The sequence below is a fragment of the Sturnira hondurensis genome, unplaced genomic scaffold (genome assembly GCF_014824575.4).
Source record: "Sturnira hondurensis isolate 20B ecotype Veracruz unplaced genomic scaffold, ASM1482457v3 Scaffold0002840, whole genome shotgun sequence".
In the NCBI taxonomy this organism is placed as follows: Eukaryota; Metazoa; Chordata; class Mammalia; order Chiroptera; family Phyllostomidae; genus Sturnira; species Sturnira hondurensis.
In genome coordinates this window covers 33,512,142-33,519,224 of record NW_028075471.1, presented here as the reverse complement: position 1 = coordinate 33,519,224, position 7,083 = coordinate 33,512,142, and the positions used below count along the sequence as shown (strand labels likewise).

The window sequence follows — 7,083 nt, the reverse complement described above, 5'->3', positions numbered from 1 at the left end:
TGTAGTTCCATGAATGCATCATTTTCTTTTTCTCCTTTTTTTTTCCCCCTCTGTGCCATTGAGTGACAGCTGCCCCTGGCAACGGTCCCAGCGCCAGGATGCAGTCAAGGGTTTTCTTTCACCACCAGCTACCAAGTCCTGGCCCCACTGCCTGGCATAATTTTCACTTTAAAAAAAGAAAACATGGGCTCAACTTTTCATCCTTATTCGAAAGTTCTGCGTTTTAGCTTCTTAAAAATGATACAGACACTAATATTAAGGGGCCTTTCATAGCAACCTTTTTTTAAAAATCGTATTTTAAGTGTCTAAAGATCAAGCTCAGTGGGATCCTGTTCCCTGGTGCATTTATCAGATATTGATAACCTAATTTAATATTCAGAATTGTCTATCCTAGTACATTAAGCTAATATGTTTATTTACTTTTGGGAGACTATTTTCCTTTTATTATTTTTATTTTTAAAAGGATTTTATTTATTTATTTATTGTTAGAGAGAGAGGAGGGAGAAAGAGAGGGAGAGAAACATAGATATGTACAAGAAACATCGACTCACCTCTTGCACACCCCCAACCAGGGACCTGGTCTGCAGCCCAGGCACATGCCCTGACTGGGAAGCAAACTGGTGACTGTTTGGTTTGCAGGCTGGCACTCAATCCACTAAGACACCAGCCAGGGGTTTTTATTTTCTTTTTTAAAACTTTTCATTAATTGATTTGTAATTCCACACACTGATGCATTCATACAGTGACCCCTCCATATGCCCTGACCAGGGATTGAACCTGCAACCATGGTGCATGGAGATGATGTTCCAACCGAATGAGCTACTCTGTCAGGCCTATTTATTTTTTCATAAATCATTGTTTTTTTTTTAATGTGGTGAAAAAGACATATAACAAAACATCATTCTTATAAAACTTTAAGTGTACAGTACTGTTAACTATTAAGCTAAGATTTTTAGAGCTCTAAAGCTACTTTTAGTTTCTCAAAGCTCCAAGCCACTTTGATGAGCAGGAGAAGAGAGTCAGGCGGGAAGAGAAACAAGGGGCAGACCCAGGGGAAAGTAGGTGAGAATGGGCACTGGGAAATTTAAGAAGATCGATCTTAACGGTCAGAATCCAAGCCACCACTTCACAAGGCCTTTTTGGTATTTCAGTAACTGGATCCTTTGGGGTAGATCCCAAGATGCACTCGCTTTAAAGTGAATTCATCTTTCTAGCAAATTAGTGTCACAATGAGGTTCCTGTTATACCTTCTCACTTCTCACGTCTCTTTGTTTAGCTTTCATGGGTATTTGATTCCTCGGCACCAGGAAAACTTTCTGAGTAATGGAAACTCATTTATGATGTGCTGAAAAAGATAAAGGTTTGAACATGTTGAGAGGGAATGCTATTGTTTTTCTTGCAGTTTGTTATCCAGCTCACAGAGAGCTGTGCTCAGCACCCTTCCAGCACCAGAGCATTACGTCTACTAGGAGCAGATTCTTAAATCCCACTTCTCACTTGTATTATCATAAATAAATAGGATACTCACCACTCTACAAAATCGGCGGTGGTTAAGCAAATAGCTAGAGAAGAGAACTCCAGCTTTTGCTTTCTCACTTTTCTAAAATGCAAGTGTGGGAGCCAGTAATTGGCTTTTTCATTGCTGGATCCTTCCACTACCAAGAGGACGTGGTATCAATTTGAGGAAGGGAAGGAGGGTTCTGGATTTAAGTTTGGGCTTCAAGCATAGCATTTCTACTGTTCAAAACTTCAAAAAGACCCTGACTGGTGTGGCCCAGTGGGTTGAACATTGTCCTACAAACCAAAAAGTCCCATTTGATTCCAGTCAGGGCACATGCCTAGATTGGGGACCAGGTCTCCAGTTGGGGGCATTCTGAGAGGCAACTGATCGATGTTTCTCTCCCTCTCTTTCTCCCTCCCTTTCCCTCTCTCTAAAAATAAATATATAAAATCTTAAAAAAAAAACTCAGAATCTGCCAAAAGAAGAGTAAACCCCTAAAATAAAGCAAGCTCAGTATACAGATGACACAAAGGTTGGAAAGGGCAACATAGACCCTGTGTTTATCATTGTTTGCTGAACTCTTGGTACTTTCTCCTATTCTCATTTGTCTAACTAAAAACAAAGATTTGTCTTCAGTAGCAAATACGCATTCCCCTTTATCACATATAGTCCAAGAAGAGTGGACTGGATTGGTCCTATTTTTGCTATTTTAACTTGAAAAGTTGGAGGAAGGCAGAAAGGTGAGAAGAAATCAGAGATTATGCATACATGTTCATTTTCAGGGATGACTGAAATCCATGGTGGAATTAGTATTATTCCTTCCAACAAACAGGCTCAAAGTACTGTGAAATAAGCAGCCAGCCAAAAGAAAGAATATGCCCCCATTTAAGAGCCATCCCTCTAGTTGTACAAACCTGTAAATACACCTAAAGCCATTGAGTTGTACATTTTAAATGCGTGAATTGTATGATGTGTAAACCACATCTCAATACAACTGTTTAAAACATAAAGCACTCACTCTCCCTGAAGCATGCCTGCGCCTTTTCCTTCCCCCTCTTCCCTCTCAGGCATGCATCTCCTGAACTAGAGGACCCATGACAAGCTAAGCCAGGCAGCAATGAGCAGCAACCCCTATCCCAAGCTTCCCCCTGGTCCTGTCTCCAGGCTCCCTTTTCTCTGACTTTCCAGTGAGCTAAGGCAGACCCGCCTCAGTGCATTTATTTATTTATTTTAATTTCTTTTAGGATTTTAGTGAGGGGGGAGAGAGACACACAGACATTCATTTGTTTTCCACCTATTTATGCACTCATTGGTTGATTCTTGTATTTGCCCTGACTAGGGATCAAACGGGCAACCTTGGTGTGTCTGGATGACATGCTCACCAACCGAGCTCCCTGGCCATGGCCTCTCGTTTCTTTTCTATAAAATTTCTAGAGAACCAAAGCAGCCCTGCTTGGGCTCTCTCCTGTTGCTTCTCTGACCCTAAGCCCGTCCTTGTTTCACTGTCACCAGCTTGAATAAATGTGCTCTCAAAATTAAAAAAAAAAAAAAAAAAAGGCTGGGGCGTGAANAAAAAAAAAAAAAAAAAAAAAAAAACATTTGTAAATCAATAAATGTGATTCATCACATATACAAAATGAAGGATGAAAACCACATGATCATCTCATTAGATGCAGAAAAAGCATTTGATAATATCCAGCACCCATTTATAATAGAACTCNTGAAAAGGCTCTTAGCTGAAAAAAAATACTTAAAAGTCATTTCTCTTATTTTTATCTGTCATAAGCTTCTATTTGATCAAGCTCTCTTTTCCTGTCACCTCCTCGGAACTTTCTGTCCTACTCTTGCCTCTGTGTCTTCCCTTCCTCACACTCGGATGGTGCCACATCTATAAAACAGTCATGACATTGTCCCTTTCACAGAGTTACCAGGATGATTACGAAAGTCTTTGGCACACAATGACGTGCACTGGGTAAACACCCGAATCTTTTTTTTTTAAGTTAGTTTATTCATCTATAGAAGGGGGGAGGGAAGGAGAGAGGGAGAGAAATATCAATGTATGGTTGCCTCTCCTGCATCCCTGGCTGGGAACTGGCCTGCAACCCAGGCATGTGCCCTGACGAAGAGTGGAACTGCAAAACAATGTCATTGTTCCAAAAACAATCCAAAGGGATCCACTGAGCTACACCAGCCAGGGCCTAAACATCCGACTCTTGCCCTGCATAGGGCTGAGCCAGGCAGGACAGACATTTTGATAGTCGGGCAGACTTTGCAGTCAGCTACAGGGGGTGGGGGTGGGGGTAGAAGTGAGTGTGTGCTGCCCACCAGCTCTCACACCGCAGAGGGCCCTGGGCAGCTACTTGTGCGTGCTGGCAGGAGGGCTCAGTTCCGTCTCACTTCTCAGCTGCATCCTTGGCTACTGATGGATTTATTGCCACAGCCACCAGGTTAAATCCTTTGGGGTTCCCTTTAGATTGTTCTGAACTTCTTGGGGTTGTAGTGATTTCCCGAACACTGGACGCCCAAATGCCAGTCAAGAGAAATAAATGAGGGTGAAATCTACTTTCCAAACAATTCTTGAATTTGGGTCGATTTTCCAGGTTTTTAACAGAAAGTAAAACAACAAAAACTACTTTTTACTATTTGTTGACTGACTGGTGTTCCCTTTTTTCTCCAGAAAACAAATTCCAAAATCAAAGTGCAGGCCCTGGCCAAGTAGCTCAGTTGGTAATGGCGTTGTCCTGATACACCACGGTTGTGGGTTTGAGCCCCTTCACAGCACATGCAAAAATCAACCAATGAATGCATAAATACGTGGGGCAACAAAACAGTGTTCAACTCGCTCTCTTCCTCCCCTCTCTCTTGCCACGTCCAGCTCCGCCAACCATGCTGTCTGACAAAGTCCGAGCATGGAGAGGACAACTTCAAAGAAGCGTGTTCCGGCTTGGCGGACGCCTAGACCCTGCTGCGGCCGGACCGAGGCACTCTCTCAAATAAATTTTTAAAAATTCATAATCAAAGTGCAAAGAAGACCCCTAAAATAAGTCACTCTGACAAGTGGATGAATTTTTAGAATAATTTTTCTTAATATGTCAATCTATTATTACCAACCTGTTCCTATGTAGCAACAAACCAGTGGTTTAATTCTCAAACACAAGAAACAAATATTTTTAGGATAAAGACTCTAGTGAAAAGATTTTTAAAAACATTTTATTTATTTTTAGAGAGAGGGGAAGGGAGGGAGAAAGATCAACGTGTGGTTGCCTGTCATGCAGCCCCTACTGGGGACCTGGCCCACAATCCAGGCTTGTGCCCTGGCTGGGAATCGAAGCAGTGACCCTTCGGTTCACCAGCCAGCACTCGGTCCAGAGTCATACCAGCCAGGGTGACTTTTTTTTTTAATTGTTTTTCAAGTACAGTTGTCTCCATTTTCCTGGCACCGCTTTCGCTTGCCCCACCCACTCCTACCTCCCGTCCTCAATCCTTCCCCTCTTTGATGCTTGGTCCATTTCTTACTGTCAACCTAGGAAACATCCAAACCTGTAGAGACTTTTTATAAGTCTGAGCCAAACTGATGACACGTGCCAGGAAGCAAGGTCTTAGATGCTCCCAAGAGTAACAGTTTTGTAGGTTCTTTTAAGCACTTGAAATTAAGAAGGAAAAGTAAGGAAGTTTACATGGAGGTGGGAGAAAGCAAGGCAGGGATTGGGTATGGGGATAGTTAACAAGATTGTATGTTTACTTGAGGGTGTGTACTTTTGATTTTACTTAATCAAAAGGTGTGTTCACCTAGATGCACCGAAAGAATGGACAGGGCTTGCTTCAGGCAAAGATAAATTAAAAGGTTATATGCATTGGGCATGACCTGCCCAGTTAGGAATTTATGATCAGATCACCCTGTGAGATTACTTTCCCCAGAAACCTTTTTTTCTATCCATTTCTTTCTGCCTTCAATTACCCTCTGCCTACTAATTTACATGTTCACCTAAAAATAAATGTGTGAGTTAGTGTCCTGTATCTACCCCGTCATACTCCTCACAGTATTGTAATTGCTGCTTCATTTGCCTGTCTTCCTCTGACAAACTCCCAGGGGACAGGAACTGTGTCTTGTTCACTGTTTGAACCTCTGGGCACAGAGATATGAATAAAATCTCAGTCAGACACCTGTTCAAGCACCACACATATCCACGTGCTCCCAGAGCCTGAAGACTCTTTTCACCTCATTCTTTGCAATTGGCCAAAAATTCAACTCACTTCACACAAATCAGACACTTCCTGCCCTAGACAGATGCAGTTTATATGTGTACATATATTATTTCAACTAATACCTCTAATATCACAGTACATCTATATCACAGTGCTACCATATCTTAGCAACAAAGGAAACACTGGTCTGCTTATTCATTGACCCCATATCAATCATTCAAAGCCCATTTGTTCCTACATGCAGTATTTTGTTGTTCAGGAAGACTCATCTTCTCTAAACCTGGGATGGATGCCCCAAAAGAAAAAGAAATCCACTCTTAAAAACAGACTTGGAGGAAGGACAAATTGCATGGATTTACAATATTTTAAAATTGTGGGTTAACTAATAGAACCTTTTTATTTAAGCATAGGCAAATTTAAGAGTACATTTTATAACTACATTGTTATATGCATGCAAATGCCCCCAATGGTACCTGTATTTCTCCTCCAGTACACACTAGGGTATATAAATTTGTACCCACAGTGGAACAAAGACTCTAAAAAAAGATGTCATAGTCATTAAAATAGAGTTGGAAGAAAAGCATTTAATGTAAAAACACACAGCAGCGATTTTTTTCTCCAGGAGAGAGTGTGGATGTGGTCCCCACTACCCAAATTATGCAGTTGAGTTTCCCACATTTGGGGAGACTACAGGGGTCAGTGCACCCAGAGTGCAGTAGGTGAGCTTCGCCCTGGGAAAACCACCTTTATGATTATGGTATCTGCCCTGCCAGGTAAGTATCACACGCCAGTGAACTTATAAGAACTGGTGGAATTTTATGTAAGGTTAGTTACTTCAACAGGGAAATAGAGACCTATAATGAAGTAACTAATACCAACAGTGCCTTGTATACAATGCCTAGAGGTCAGGTAAGCAAAACAGAAGATATGGCAAAATTAAATACCAAGAGAGCAAGGAAATTTACACTCCTAGCCACATATGCTTCTACAAATCACATACAGCTTGGCCAACCATAGGTAAATTTACAATTCCCAGAAGTGAGTAAACACTCATTGTTTAAAAATGAAACTGTAGCCTTGGCTGGTGTGGCTCAGTGGACTGAGCACCGGCCTGCAAACCAGAAGACCACCTGTTTGATTCCCAGTCAGGGCACATGCCTGGATTGCAGGCCAGGTTCTCAGTAGAGGGTGCTCTAGAGGCAATCACATATTAATGTTTCTGTCCCTCTCTTCCTCCCTCCCTTCCCCTCTCTCTTAGATGCTGTGGTAGCCACTTCCAAGAGAGCCCCCAAGGACTGTCTTCAGGCATTTGTGCCCTTAGGTAGTTCTCTCCCACATTGTATCAGCCTTAGTCTGCGTACCCGAAAGCATACAGT

General features: G+C 42.0%; 1 non-coding gene across 1 annotated transcript; it reads right to left on the bottom strand.

Moving 5' to 3' along the window:
- Positions 1 to 6,327: 6,327 nt before the first annotated feature.
- Positions 6,328 to 6,488, bottom strand: LOC118983708 (U1 spliceosomal RNA). The gene has a single exon (XR_005065774.1). It is a non-coding gene; the product is annotated as a U1 spliceosomal RNA (small nuclear RNA).
- Positions 6,489 to 7,083: the final 595 nt, after the last annotated feature.